Here is a 16,876-nt window from a genome sequence, read left to right as displayed (position 1 = left end):
GGGCACCAGGTTGTTTACGATTTGAACTTAGAGAAATTTAGTTCGTTTCCTCAAGAAATGTTGTTGAAATTGAAATGTACCTACTTTTTCGCGGGCGTGTGGGAAAAACAATTCAATTAATAAGTTTTGGGTGGGCTTCTGGGGAAAATCCAGATAGTGAGATTCCAACGAAGTTATAAAGCTTTCCAAGGAAAATAATGATGAGAGACATTGCGCTGGGATTCTGGGGGAATTTTAATGGTATTACAGCGAGAACTATGGATAGATACTAATTATAAATTCTGCAATTTAGTGGTTCGGACTACGGTGGGAGGAATTTTGCTGGGACTCTGGCGGTTACTTCATGGAGTTCTTGACAAAATAATGGGACAAAGCTTCACAGGAAATTTTATGAAGATCCACGAAAAATTCTTTGTGATAAATCTTCTGTCATTCTGTGCAAAGGTTTTTCTCTGGGATTTCGCAGAAAATCCTCTTAAAATTCTTCCAGGAGTTCCACCGGAACATCTACTAGGAGTTCGCAGGGGGTTCTCATAAAATGTCTCTGAGATTGTCGTTGGAATTTCTACAAAAAAAACCCTACATGAAGGAACTAATGAGTTTTTTCAGGATTTAATAGCATGGGATCTTTTAGTCTAGGAGTTCCTTCAGGGTTTTTTTTTCGAGAGGTGTTTTCTAAGATTCTACCAGGAGTTTTTTTGATCATCCTCTAATAATTTCAATCGGGATTTCTCTAGAATTTCCGGGGTTCACTCAGATATTTATTTGGAGATTCCTTTCGGGATCATTCCAAGAGTTCTTCCTAGGATTTCTACAGGAATGCATTCTAAGATTCTCCTTTTTTTTTTCTTTTTTTTTTTTCTAAAATAGAACCATTTGGGATCCCTCTAGGTTTTCTGTGGGCGTTTTATATTCGAATCCTCAAAGAATTGCTTTTGGGAGTTCTCCTGAAATTATATGTCAGATTTATCTGGAAAATCCTTCCTCCAGCAACTTTTTCCGGGATTCCTCCAGAAGCACCTTCTAAGTCTCGTCTAGGAGTAACTTTATGGATTCCTCTTATAGTTTCTTCTGGGATTTCTCCAATAATTCCTCCAGAAATTCCAGCGGAGGTTCCTGCAGTATTTTTTCCGGAAAATCCTCAGGGAAAACCTTCCGGAGATTCCTCCAGAAATGCCTCCAAAAATTCCTTGGAGGAACTACGGGGGCATTCCTGAAGGAAACTACGAAGAAATTACTGTAGGAATCTTTGGGGAAATTCTTGGCGGAATCTCTGGAGGAATTTCCGGAGGAACCACCGGAGGAATTCCCGAAGGAATCTCCAAAGCAATTCTTGAATTCTTGGTGGATTCTCCGGAGAAATTTCTGGAGGAATCTTCGAAGGAATTCTTGGAGGAATTTCCGGAAGAATTCTTGGAAAAAAAACTTCGGAGGAATCTCCGGAAGAATCCCCGGAGGAATCTCCTAAAGAATTCCCGGAGGAATTCTTGGAGGAAACTCTGGAGGAATTCCCGGAGAAATGTCCGGAGGAATTCCCGGAGGAATCTCCGGAGGAATTCCCAGAGGAATCTCCGTAGGAATTCCCAGAGGAATCTCCGTAGGAATTCCCAGAGGAATCTCCGGAGGAATTCCTGGAGGAATCTCTGGAGGAATTCCTGGAGGAATCTCTGGAGGAATTCCTGGAGGAATATCCGGAGGAATTCCTGGAGGAATCTCCGGAGGAATTCCTGGAGGAATCTCCGGAGGAATTCCTGGAGGAATCTCCGGAGGAATTCCTGGAGGAATCTCCGGAGGAATTCCTGGAGGAATCTCCGGAGGAATTTTTGGAGGAATCACCGGAGGAATTTGTGGAGGAATCTCCGGAGAAATTATTGGAGAAGTCTTAGAAGGAATTTCTGGAGATTTGCTCCAGAAGATCCTCTCGTGATTGCTCCAAAAATTCCTTCACGTTCAGTTTATACGCATAAGAAGCTATCCGAGAATCTCTGAGGGAATCCTGAACATTTTCCGGGAATTCTGATATCATCTGAGAAATTGAACATGGGACAGTTTATTGGCATGATAAATGCCAATTCTAACGCTATCCTGATGAATAATAAAAGTTCTAAAAATCTGAAAAAAAATCATAGTGGCTCAGAAAAAAAGTGCTTTTTAGTTTAAAAATATAAAATCATTGATTTTTCCTAAATTTAAGTACTTAATTATAATGCAATTTTTTGACAACCCTATTCCTTTTGAATAAAAAAACCTGTTCGGTAAGTATTGGCAGCTCCGTTATAAACTACGTTACGGATCGTTCGGTGAATCAATACTTTAACAAACGATTCGGGAACGAAATCTGCAAGCAAGCTTTAGTTTGGAACCCAGCCGGACATCGCAGCAAAGACAGACCAAAGAGACCAAGAGGCGCATGGTGGCGCAGCCTCAATCAGGAAGTAAAGGAAGTTCGCATTAGCATTGAGCAAGTCGAACATATTCGTAGGTGGTACAGTCTCAAACCGTTGGTGAGAGAATTGCCTCCTCCCCGTCCGTTACCATAGTACAGAAATTTGTGGCTAATCACTAACTCAAAGACAAGATGGACGCAACCCTAAACGGCTAAGAGCTGCCCTGGCCACGTCCTTGCGACATGGGAGATGGTAAAGGATGATTAGTTGGACACCTAGGAAAGGTATGCAGAGACCTCTACGTCCTCTCATGCCTAGGTGTCACTGGAATTAGGGTATTGTTAGTGGAAGCGTTAAGTCCAAAAAAATACGTTTGATCAATGTTTAGGCACCACAACGACGCGCAGGAACAGATTTACCAAATTATACGAGTTCCAGTTCTCTTGAGACGGAATTGTTGGCTTCCATTTGTGTGTCCCAGACATCCATCAGTAATACCTATCACCAGAAACAACGAGCGAATCACGCCAAAATGAATACAAATTCCAGCACCCTGATGAACAAACTCTTATAACAATTATCCGGAGATCAATTTACAAGCATTTTGCTAGGCAAAATTTGCAATACCGCAACCGTTACGTTACTCAAATCGGCCAGCCATAAACAAAACGTGACATTTTCAAGCTCTGTAATGATAAAAGTTTTTGGATGAGAAGCGAACAACTTCAAAAGGATCTCTATAATTCTTTAAGTTACGCGAATTGTCAGTAGTGGTACGTATGTTTCAGGTGCGTATTACCTAGTCAATAGATATTTACTTCGGCTCAGGAAACATCCAGTTTTTATACTATGATTTTGGACAATATTCTGAAACCAGGAATTCTTTTGGTTTTGGGTGACCTATTCAGGCACTATGAATTATCGAACTTCATTTCTAACTTTAAGCAATCCTCATGTAAGAATATTATTTTCCTACACATATAAAATTAAACATTTGAATTCAAACGTAAAGCTAAATGTCCTTTTTTTGGCGTGTAGCACATTACCCTTACAGCTACACTTGAATGACCATACTATTTTATATACATACGCCACCATCCTGTGGAAGCTCATTTGAAATGAAATATTTCGGCATGAGAGGTCTAAAGCTCGCGATAAAAAATCATACCGTCAAACGGGGTTACTTGCAACAGCGGTGTAACTTGCAACACGATGGCATACACTAAAAGTGAAGCATTTTCTAATAATAATGAAAACTAGAATGCCCTACTATTTCGGTTATAGAGATTATGTGTATCAAAGATCGATTTAGTATAAAAACTAGCTTTGTTTCTTTGTTTATGGTTTAGCTACACTGTTAAAACGGATTGCTCATTTTATGCCATAAAAACAAGTATGAAAATCGTGCTTGACCTCTCCCTTATGGTAAGTGCGATAAGTCTGATGACCTTGCTTGCAGTTAGGGTACCTAATAGAAAGCTTAGCCAAACGATAAAAGTTTGATAAACTTATCGACTTAAGTAATGCAAAAAATCAATATAATATTCGACAACCACTATGGGGTAACTTGCAACAGTTGAATTTGACGAAACCTTCTATTATTTATCTTCATTTCACGATATATTTGACAGAAATAACCGAAATGGATCATTTATTGATTACGTAACGCGTTCATTTTCAAATGACAATTCATTTTTTACCTTTTTTTGCACGTGCAGGGCTGTTACAAAAGTGTCGATTTGGAAACCGCAAAATCCGCGCCAAGCCATTTGAAATCCGCGCCGAGGTCATCAAAACCGCGCCAGTGCAAAAACATATGGTTTTAATGACTCAAACTCATAAAAAGCCTGAATTTCTCAACTATTCATGACTTTTCTTGCACTCCAGATGAAAATCAATTCTAATGTACAGTACAGTGCATCAGAATTTCAGGTGCACAAATTTCAAGAAGCAAGCTTCGAACAACAGTTACAGTTCCAAAAAAGGAGCTTTCTTTCGAATCTTTTGATATAATTTATGTTCAACATTATGGTAGGAATCGTATGTAGTAAGTGCCAAAAGATCGTTCGAGAGAACTGCAAGAAAAATTTCAGTATTTTTTTTTATTCATGGATATTTTTTTACCGAAACATATTTTGTGAAGATACAAATAAAGTAATTGATTCTAGTGCAATTTATTTATTGAATAAATCACCAATACATTTTATACCTGAGGTAGATATCTATAAAAAAGGAAACATTCCATAAACAATGTCTGATCTTTGATTAAAATGTATGTAGAAAAGTATTAATTCATAAAAAGTTTATGATAAGATTGCGAGAGTATATTAAATTTAACTACAAAATTGAACCAAATGTTTATCCAAAATTTCATGTAGACGTCTTTTTGAAATTTCTACCAAAAAGCAGCTTTCGGAATCATTAAGAAATCCTAGCAATTACTTCGGAAATCTTGCATTGATTCAGTATTTTTTTTCGAATCTAGATATTACTCTATAAATTCCGTCCAAAATATAAATTCTATCCAAAATTTCAGGCAAAACAGAAATGACTTCAAGAGGTTGACTAAGAATTTCGGAAGAGAATTTTCTCTGTTTTCACAAATTGAGCGTTCAGTGCAGTGCAGTAGCACTCTAAGCCAAGGACTATTAACATTATTTTTACAAAATCACAAAAATCCATAACTCCAATTTGAAAAAGTTCTTTTACATGATTAAGCTTCTTTTCTAAATATTTTAAGTAAGTACATTCGAAAACCATTTCCGCAAAATCCGCGCCAAAATGAGCAAAAACGCGCGAAACGCAAAAACCGCGAAAAACGCAAAATCCGCGCCACCTGTAACAGCCCTGCACGTGACCTTCAAACATTGTTAGGAAATACCCCCTTTTGAAGTTTCATTCATGTTTCATCATAAAAGTTCATTTTTTGTTTATGAACGCTGTAAAGCAATCACCAACATCAATTCTGAATAAATGGAGTAAATTATTTCAGTTTAATACCCAAATTAGCGAGTTTGGCAATAACAAAGTAGCATAGGTGTGTTTCATTCATGTTAATTTAGCTGAAATTGCCAAACACCACTTCAAACTGAAAACTACTTGAAGATGACTCACTCTACCTTTTCAAGAAATGACAATAATCTTGATAATAATCATTGTTGACATTTTGTAATGAGTGCTAAGTCACGAGAATCATATATATTTTGTGTTTGAGGGACGTGAGACCTGTTGCTAAACGATATACTCTCGCTTGCAATAACTTTCAATCCTTTCATGAAAAATTATATGTCAATTGGTTAGTGTGCATCTTTTCATGGTATGTTTCATGCATAACATCAAAAATTTACAATACGACTAAATACTAGAATGTTAGTGCTGTTTAATGATAGCTAACTTAGCTTCATGTCCTATGTTGCAAGTTACCCCACAGATGGGGAAACTTGCAACAAGCATGTATTTCGCACCTCCTGATTAGGTGGCAACGTGTTTTGGTAAACCAAGTGCTGCATAGTATTCTACTCGGGGTAATTAGCGTACACGATGCTTCACAGTATGTTTCAAATGTTTAGATTTTCAATGATATTGCTTCAAAGTCGAAAAGTGTTGCAAGTTACCCCATTTGACGGTAGTATATTTTAAGGCGCAATATTTGAATTGGAATGTACTAATGCGCAATTTCCCAGTGACCTCCAAATCTAATGGTATTTTTTGAAAATGCGTTTGAAAATAAAAGCAAATCTCTCTCCCAAAACTGACCAATGCTAAAAGAGGATAAAACCCAACTACACAGCATTCGGGTGCAATTGCGACTTAATTTAAAGCTAATCCCATTTTGAATCGCGAATGCGTTTCTATTCTGGTGGAGTACTTAGTCGTGATCAGACGCATTTTCGCTAAGTGATCAGGCAATTTCAAAAGTGTGAAGTTGAAAATTAAAATAGAAAACTTTAATTTATTTCCTAACTAAACTCGAAGTTTTTAGTTGAATTTTTTGAGTCGTAGAATTAGAACGAAAATTGTGGAAAGTGAACGAAAAGGAAACGTATTATCAGGCGTTATTGGCCCAACAACGTGGGCGGCCAGTGCAGGCTTATTGTGAACCACTGCAGAGGGTGGTATTTTTCCACCTCCCACTCGATCCGCAATCAACAATCTGTCGGACAACCCGAGCCGTCCAAACCAGCTGCTCGAAACGACGTGGTTGTTGTCCTGGCTAAGCACGTGTTCGCTCGTCGCGTAAAGTCGTGAGGCGTAGAGCTAAGCAACCGAAGCTCGGACTCCACCAATACCGGGGACGCATTCACCCCGATGTCCAACGCTCACGCACGAGTGAATCGGTTTTGGATCATCTCACAACGCCGCAGTTTCATGCCTTCCAAGCCTCTCCTTGTCGTCGGATGAACGCTACAAAACACCCGCCGAGGGAGCTACGCCTGTAAAGACAAGGTCAGATTATATGGTTCACCAAATAGGGCCTGTATAGTAAATTTAGGCAAACACAATTTTGAATTTAAAACCCAAACGTGACGTCACACTCTAGTTTCACCTGAGAGCGAACTTGAACTAAAATTCTCAGAATTTGGATTGTGAAACTCCAAAAATTCAACATTTTTGTAGAATAGTTTTTTTTAATGAATTCGAATCAATAAATGAATAAATCAAATTAGTTCGAGTTTAGTTGTGACTTCCCCAGATACGGTCGTCACTTGTTAGAATCAATTCAATTTAGGGTTAGTTCTTTGGATTGAACGGCTTTGCACCATTCCGTTTTGGGGAATTTGGAGATTGGAATTCCGCTCAAAGAAATACCATCAGGTTGGGATCTCTGTTAGCGTTAAAGTGAACCGTTATTCTGAAGAAACTGTTTCAACCTGCCTTGAGAAAGGCAGTCTCATGCCGGGGTACTCGCAAATGAGTTAACGGTCCTTCGAGAACGAAGGTGGCGCTTAAGCCGTTGACTTGGCAAACAGAATTAATTGTTACACACATATTTCCCAAAATGTTTGCTTTCAGCTTTAATGAACCGTTAGTTATTTAGCAGATTATGTTTTAAAATAGTGAAGGCATTTATTGTGGAGTCTGTCGTGGCGTTTTGTCCCTGAACGCAAACAACAATATCGCTATTGTTGTGCACTACTCCCTAGAATGGCCGGCCATCAGTGTGTTAACAAGCAAGAAAAGTATCACACAGATAGGGCAGTTTCTTCTCATATAGGCGCTCAAAACTATTTTCAGGAATCCGAAGAAGGGCCAACGTCTCGCCAAGCAGCGAAGTTCATTCCATTTACAAGGTGCACCGAAAAGCATAATGAGAATCTACGATAATGTCGTTTCATCCAGTTTTGTGAATGTAGAGAGGTACGGTACATGTGCCGGTAACGAAGCATCGTATTTTACTTGAGAGGCACTTATGGGAACATGATACACCATATGAGACGCTGCATAGTAATACGAATATGCACATGTTACCTACCCCCAAAATTGCATGAATGGAGCCAATAGATGTAAGTTTTCGGTAAGAGTATTGCAAAAGGAAACTGGCATAGCCATACAGCTATTGGGTTGCAAAATTGATTTTGAAATTAACACAGACACGAGAGAAATGTTTGCATAGACAAAGTTACTCCAAAGATCAAATAACTACATGTGCTGTTAATTCTAAAATAAAAGTCTTGTCACCCACGCAAGTCTAAGCAAAAATAATACTTTCAATTGATTTCCGTTCTAAGTAATCTCGTCCAAGCTATCCATTTGCTGCAGGACCACTCATCGATTTCCCACAAATAATCTACCGTCACAGAGTGTTCCTAATGTTGATGAATCTATTGATTTCAATCAACCGTAATCCACCCCAGCACCTCACTAGCTAGTTCAGAAAAAGCACTCGACCTTCCACCCTTGACGCCTGCCAACTAAATCGCTTCAGGAAATGAGCCGCGAACTCCACCCCAGCAGCAGTAGCTGCAGCAACGCCACACAAGGATCCAATGAAGATGCACGGTGTGTCTAAAACCGTTATTAACAAAATAAAATACTCATCTGAGCGGTACCCATCATTCGAAAGATACAGTATCCAGGTATCATCTCTGAAATTTTGAAAATGTTTCATGGAGGGAATTGATAGTTTGAGCGATTTGAAATTTTAGGACGATTTTCAATGAAAATCTATTTGAATAAATAATATGCAAACGTGGTTGTTTCACGATCGTGGCCATCGATCTGTCCCTCATAAATTTGGAATTCATCATTCGAAACGTATGGTATTCGAGCATTCTTAGTGCAACTTTGAGAACATTTCATCTATGAAATCAAAAGTTATCGTGAATTGAATTTATAATCTAAATTCGTAGGTATTTACAGTATTTATGGCAAGTAAACGGTTACCATATACTACAATAACCAAAATTGGTTCAAATGCCCGCTATTGTAGTCAATCGCAGCATTCAATAGTTGGATCAATCATTGAATATCAAAAAGGATTTCGATGTCTTGGACTTAGAATATCTCCCCCATGTTTCGGCAAAATCGCTGGAAACCCTCTCAGTAGCTTGCTCTCTAAACACACCAAGAGATTTCTCAGTGTATGCTCAGAATTGCTTAATGTGGAACCGCTAAATATGAAGCTTTTAGGAAATTGATACAAATTTTGCAATCAACGTGGTATATGATTGGTCATTGGTCAAAGGACGTCTAGCGGATATGTAACAATGCTTACCAGGAATTGGGAAAGAAGCCTTTTTTTTGTAATGTGTAGAAGCGAGTCAGCCATTAAAGCAAATTGTTTTGCGATTTTTATTAGCCTCACGGCATAATGAAGTAGCGTTGTCATCAATCTTGCACGCGAAAACATCCATATTTGTAAGCGAGACTCAATGTTTGTTGTGAAAATGAGCCCCTAGATGATGGTATGGAGCACTTCCCAACCTTGGAACACATTGTACAAAGCCGCCAAAAAAGCAAGTCCTGAAAAGGTACAGTTGTGATCCATGATGGCTGTTGTGAGACATCGGCAACGAACGTATGGCTTCACAGGAAAAGTATGTCGTAATTTAATGAACGCTTTGATGGTTCTTGAAGGAAGTCCTAAGCTACACGATCTTTTAAATGTTAGCGTTTAATTAACTATGATGGTTTAATTATAATTACATTTCAGCAATTAAAACTCTACAAAGACATCTACAGGCCGTGTTTCATAGATATATTCGATCCAGACTATACCACGTTGAAGGCTAGGTCTGGAACGATATGGGAGACCCTTAATTTGCCGAATTTCTCAGTTTCATATTTTGAAGTTCCAGTTGCTGGTCTGAGATGATACATACTGGAAAATCTCTTGGTGTGTTCGGAGAGCAACTACTGAGAGCGTTCCCAGCATTTTTTAAGAAACATGGGATAAATATCGTACGCTCCAGACATCTAAATCCTATTTCAACCAGCTGTTGAATGCTGTGATTGACTACAACAGCGGCCATTTGAATTGGTTTTGATTATTTGTAGTAAATAGTAACTGTTACGATTGAATATTAGTAGCTCAAAGAGAATTTCATTGAAAATCGCCCTAAAATTTCAAATCGCTCAAAATATCAATTCCCTCCATGAAACATTTCCAAAATTTCAGAGATGATACCTGGGTACTATATGTTTCGAATGATGGGTACCGCTTAGATGGGTATTTTATTTTGTTAATAACGGTTTTAGACACACCGTGAGATGATGACTACCAAAGGGGCCAATTTCCTGCGATTGACGGACGAATGATGAGTCCCTGCTGCCCCGGTTGGCTGGCGGAAACTTCTAAAAAGGAAAGAAGAAGAATTTTATTCGGGCGCCTGTCGGATTTGCGGAACCTTTCTTCGATACCAATTCCGCTCACGTGCTTCTAGTGTTAGTTCCGCGCCTAGCCATCATCGTTCGGAACTTAACTGGCCGCAGGCTCCGGAAGAATGTCCGTATCACGTTCCTACGTGCGTTGCTGCAAATGTTAACATCAGCATTCAGCATTCATGACATGTAACGAAAGTAATTATATCGGTTTCATCCGCAGCAGCCCGGAGGATGTGATACCTCTGTGTACTAGCTGGAGCTTCAGTTGGTGGCTCGATTAGGGGCGTTGATTGGACTAATTGGAAAAGGTTGATTTGCGTGTGGTGGCCGGCAAACCACTAATGAAGCTGTCCAAGCGCGAGCCGGTTTGATTAGTATCAACAACCGCGCCGAGCCACACATGCATCGTCATGGAATTTCCTTTCTCTGGTGTCGGCGTGGGATTGGAAATAGAGGTGTGGTCGTTGATTGGTGATTGAATTATTATTTTGTTCTAAATCGATGGGAGTTTCGCGTTTTTTTTTTGTAAGAGAAGGATTAACGATCAAAAACTGATGTGGTTCAAATCCAACCTAAAGTATTTCATCTTGTAGGATTATTCAATAACCACTGCTAGATTGTGCCAACTTCATTTATCACCGGTTGACAAAAGCCATTTTAAAAAGACAGCTCATTGCTTCTCTATCTCCGACTTCCAGCGAAAATTAATGCTTTCACCAGAATCCTATCACAAGTAATCTACCTCTCGCCCTTGGTGACCAGCAAGCGGTGTGGTAAGCCATCAGAAAAACAAAAGCTGAATCATTTCCTCAATTCCAGGTTCCTGTCCCAAACTTCCATCTCGCACTCTTTCGCCACCGGTCCCATTTCTTAGCCCTGCAAGTTACGCTCGTACCTACTACCATGAGACATTTTCGCACAATAGATTGTTGCCTTCTTCCATGGTCCGTGTGTAGGTTATGCCCAGCAAGATTGTGTGTACTATGTAGGGAAGGGAGGTCTCTAAAGCTGAAGCTAAAATGGCAAAGTCCATTATTCTCATGACATGAAATAAATTACAGCAGACTGTTGTTTTGCCTCGGACACCTCCCTCCCTTCTTCCAAAGCCAAAGCGGCGAGGATGCAGCCCAGCACATTAGAAGCAGAATAAACAACAACGCAGCACATTTGGTCCGAAAATTCATTTACTATGTAGCAGAGTGCTGCTGCTCCAAATCCGACCGGGGATCTCCCAGACCGACAACCGGAAATCGGGTTTTCACATCGAAGTGGGGGGCAACTTCTAAGAGCCACATACATATCAGATGGAACTTGAAATACATTAAAATTGACCATAAATTTATCTTTTTCCCATAAGTGGGGAGTGCCTTTCGTCGATGGACCAAAATCGGAAACTGGACTGACAAGCGGACACTTTTGGCATCGATCCTCAATTCCTTTTTCTTAGCTGACGACTATTGGAATGGGATTTCCCTCGATCAACAAGAAGTAATGGTGGATTTGAGATTGATTCCTGACGGGAAGCACCTCCTGCATTTGAAATCTTTTGTTGATTGGAGACGTGGTGTTACACAAGGTTGTTAATGTTAACGATATCGAGAAGACATTCGCTCCTGCTTGGGTGTTTTCTTAGATATTGAGGGTGCTTTTGACAACGTGCCTTTCGATGTCATATTGGAAGCCACACGGAGTCATGGTATATCTCCAATGATCTCCAATTGGATTTACTGAATGCTCAAAAACTGATATCTCTTTTCAAAATTGCGTCAAGCAGCGACTAGGAAATTGAGTGTTTGTGGATGCCCCCAAGGGGGAGTCTTACCGCCACTTCTGTGGAATCTCGTAGCAGATACGCTATTGAGGCAACTCAATAATAGTGGGTTTCCTACTTGAGGTTTTGCCGACGACTACCTAACATTGTTGGTCGGTATGTGGTATGTGGTATGCATCAGCACCCCTTTCGACCTGATGCAAAGCGCTCTTCAGGTAGTCGAGGTTTGCTGTCGCCAATATGGCCTTTCGGTTAATCCGAGTAAAACATCCATTGTCCTTTTTATACGGAAAGGCGCTACCGTAATGGCTATAGTAATCAGCATTCACATGCTAATATCTGTCACATGTGCATAATTGTGATCAGTTTTTTTCAACAGAGCACAAGACCTAATCATTAGCTTACGTCAACTATGCGAATATATGCAGTAAAGTTGGTGTTCGCTACTGATCCGGTTGGCACAAGAAGACCTCAATTATGATTTTATTATTTTCCAGAGGAGTGTTTTGTATTCGACATATTGACTCAAGGATCAAAATTCAAAATGGTCCCAATATCAATTAGTCAATGTAAACAAATAAACAACGCACAAAATTAATGAATGCATCCATCTGCCGAAAATCACGCGATTCTCATCTCCACCCCCATGTGGTCCCCTTCATCGTTAATTGTGTTGATAATTGATCAGCCTGCCCCCACCACCACGACCAGCGCACTCCAGAGCCCCGCTATTTTCCACAAATATAATTAAACTGCTTTGTCTTTTAATTAAGGTAAATAATGAAATTAAAAATCCTTAATGGCATCCCACCGTCGTCGTCTGAACGACGACTCCAACGATCTCAGCAACGACGACGACCGGGCCAATCTACTTCACCCTGCTCAAGATGCCAGCCAGCAGGATCAGTTTCATTTGAGTGAGCTGCTGCTGGGGGTTCCTGGTTGAGTTTGATGAAGCTGCAAAAACAACACCGCGATGTTCTTTCTTGCTGCTGTTGTTACCCACCAACAACGGCCGAACCGGCGTTGTTCAGCCACGTCTCTATTAATTAATGGCTAATTCATGTAGCCGGAAGTGAGCCGCGAAAAATGTTGAGGGAATTGCCGGGAGCAGAAAGAGGACAGAATGACAAGCTGTGTGCACTTCACTTGGCGGTAAATGTTGCTAGCCGGTTTCTTGAATAGGTCTGGTGGGGAAAAGAAGGAACTTTATCAGGGCTAGCTAAACCTTTTTGAAGTAATAACAGTTTTCCTAGTGTGAGGTGCTAGTTTGAATCGATATGCAAACCTTTTTCATAAACTGGGTGTTTTTGAAAGTAAAGGATTTTTTTTTTCAACAAATAGTTTGGGAATAAATGGTAGCACATTGTAATGGGAAGTCCAACATCCCATGAAAACAGAACAACAAGGGCAATGGATAACCTCAGAAGCTTCCACAATTTAATCCTGATATCCCATCGCACTACGAAAAGAAAAGTGGCGTTCGATTCAAGTAACTTTCCACACAGGCTAAAGAAAGTGCTGAATGATTTTAGTCGGTGAACCGGAGGTTGGTGGAGTAGTAAATTTGAATATTTAAAATGGGCTACCATTGTCTCCATCTACAACAAGGCCAAAATTGTACAGCCCAGTAGATGTTTTAAGTTTAAATCGTATCTGTCAAGGTAAATTAATTTGCGATAGCTACGAAAAGGAAAAATAAGTAATGGGGGTTTGATAGAGTGCAAAAGCTTTTCCCCGTCCACGTTGAATATCCAAAAAGGGACGAAGAAGTCTGGAAAGTTTGAAAAATCGAATTGATAAATTTTACCAAGTGGTGCAGTTTCTTCTTCTAGATCTTTAGTTATCAATCCTCGAAATATTCTTGATTTTCTGATCTTTCATGGTCACTAGTAACGCTTGCCCATATAGCCGAGGCGGTAAACGCACGGGTATTCAGCATGACCATGCTGAGGGTGACGGGTTCGATTCCCGATCGGTCCAGGATCTTTTCGTAAAGGAAATTTCCTTGACTTCCTTGGGCATAGAGTATCTTCGTGCCTGCCACACGATATACACATGCAAAATGGTCATTGGCAGAGGAAGCTCTCAGTTAAAAACTGTTGAAGTGCTCATAGAACACTAAGCTGAGAAGCAGGCTTTGTCCCAGTGAGGACGTTACGCCAAGAAGAGAAGAGGAGGAGGAGTAACGCTTGCAGCTGTATTTTGAAATTTACGATGATGAATCTGGGCGTGTTAATGAAATACCTGTAAGTAAAAGGGAAATGGGATCAGTAATGTGTCATCCACTAATAATTATTATAATTTGCATCTTTTCACAGATACGTATTTCGACCTTAACTGTAAGGTCGTCTTCAGTGTGTGGTACTTGACTCGAGTCAAGTCAGTGTGGCTTTCAATTCCGCGGAATCATCACGTGTCTATTCTGTGACTTAGTTGGTTAAAGCGCCGGTCTAGCGAATACGGAGTATTCGGTTCGAATCCCACCAGAACGCGATTTTTTGTCACAAATTTCATCTCTTGATTTGTCAATAAGCAACATTTCGTGCCTTCTGATTACACGCTTTTCCAGCATGTTTCAAACATACCAGTCATTATTCCAGTATTGTTTGTGTTGAGTGGCAGCCCAGGTGTCGATTTGAAGCTTAATCCAACACTTCGATATCGGAATAGCTAGCTCAGGGCCAGTCATGTGATGCTCCAATGCGAGTTAACTCATCAGCCAATTCATTACCAGCGATGGAAGAATGGCCAGGTACCTATACAAGATGAACAGCCTTTGCGAATTCAGCTTCTCGATTTGAGTTTGTCAAGCGATAACTATGTTCGACGTAGAGTTGGCCGAAGTAGTGCTTTAATTTTTTTCCTTTTTTTAAGGGATTTTCTGCCGTAGGCCATCCCAGGCAACAAAAACAGGCTGACTATCTGAAAATAAGTACATTACTTTGCTCATTTCGTGCTTCTGAAGTGCTGATTGCACTCCACACATAAAAGTAAAATTTCGACAGGTGCCTAACTTTTAGGTGCTCACGGGAGTTGATGGTATCTAAAGCTGACCTATCGGACTTGAATGCTCAGTTAGAAAAAACTCGTCGAAAACCAACGGTTAGAACACTGCGCATCATTCAGCAAGCAGAGATTGCCTATTGTGATTTGAAGTCGTCCCCGCAACGTATGCGAGGAATCTCCAGGGAAACTTGCGGAGGAACCCCTGGAGAAAATACTCAGACGAATCTTCAGAAGGAGCCGCAGACAGAATTCCCAGTGGAGTCCTCAGACAGATTTGGCTGGAGTTCCCAGACGAAATTCCCGGTGAAATTCTCAGATGGGATTCCCGGTGGAAACCCAAGAATATATTACCAGAGTAATGCCAGGAATGAGTTCCCGGTTCCTTATAAGTAGCTTTTAACGGAATCTCCAGAGAAAACTCCTGACGGAATGGTACGACAGAATTCTTCGCCGAATCTCCAGAGGGAAATCCTTTAGGAATCTTAAGATGGAACTTCTGTTGGAGTCTCCAGAGGGAATTCCTGAGAGAATCTTCCTAGGGAATTTTAGGCGAAATCTTAAAAGGGGATTTCGTTTCCGCCCCTGCATAGAGTGTGGTCAACCCACCTCCACTTTCGCTCCCGAATATCTGTCGCTATCGGCTTTTGATGACATCGACGGTGGAGCTACACATTGGAGATCCAATTGTGAGGCCACCATGTATGAATTATATACCGCAGTAATCTATTGATTAAGACCTGCAGCCATTGCGCGTTCTCCAATGATACACACTACGTTTCACTGACGTATAGCAGCACAGATTTCACGTTCGAGTTGCAAATTGGGATTTTGGTGCGTCGACTGATCTGGTTGTTTTTCCATACATTTCTTAAACTCGCAAAAGCAGCCCTCGCCTTCTTGATTCGTGCACCTATGTTGATCTTGGTGCCACCATCGGTCACTATTTTGCTACCAACAAGATATTGGAAGCTTTCAACATTCTCCACTGATTGTCCAGGTATCGTATAGCTGGAAGGGTTGACCATGTTTACATCCAACGATTTGGTCTTGTTGACGTTGATGGGAAGACCTGCCGCTGAGGAGCGATCCCAAGCAACACACATGTTATATAATAGTTACGGCAGCGCAAGTTTTGGTTGTATAGAAGTTTATTTTACGTAATTCTAACACAATGTTGAAATAACGTCGAATTAACTTCTATATAACCAAAACTTGCGCTGTCGTAACTCTTATATAACATGTGTGTTGCTTGGGATTGGCATAATCGACCGAATCTCCAGAGAAAATTTCTAGTGGAATCTCCACAGGAAGCTCCTGGCGGTATCTTCAAAGAGAATATTCTTTGCTGAATCTTCAGAGGGAATTTCCGTTGGAATCTCTAGACGGAATTCCTGGCGGAATCTCAAGAGGGAATTACCCACAGAATCCCCAGACACCCACTTATAAAAAAAATCACTGACTAAGTTAATGTTAGCAAACTTTTCGCGAACATTGGTAGAGTTTGACAAATAAACGATTACATTTTAAATACCTGAATTTGGCAGAAGGAACTCCTGGCAGAATCTCTAGAGGGAACTCCCGGCGGGATCCTAAGACGGAATTTCCGGCGGAATCCCTAGTACTGGAAATATCCGACCGAAACCAAAGTGAAAATCCCAAAGGGAATTCCTATTGAAAGCACCTGTAACAATGCCTAGCTGAATTACCAGGAAGAATTCTTGGAGGATAACATCCGTGAAACATCCAATCTCTGACGTTTATTTTTCTTCTATCATTGTCAACCAGTTAAGCCCAAATGAATAATATTGTCGATTCACTTTACTATTTCCTACATTTGTTTCCTTAATTTCTTTGTAGGTACAACTAGCAACTGATTTTGCTTTCA

The sequence above is a fragment of the Aedes albopictus genome, chromosome 3 (assembly GCF_035046485.1).
Source record: "Aedes albopictus strain Foshan chromosome 3, AalbF5, whole genome shotgun sequence".
Taxonomy (NCBI): domain Eukaryota; kingdom Metazoa; phylum Arthropoda; class Insecta; order Diptera; family Culicidae; genus Aedes; species Aedes albopictus.
The sequence above is the reverse complement of the archived record's forward strand: the minus strand, read 5'-3'. Positions refer to the sequence as shown.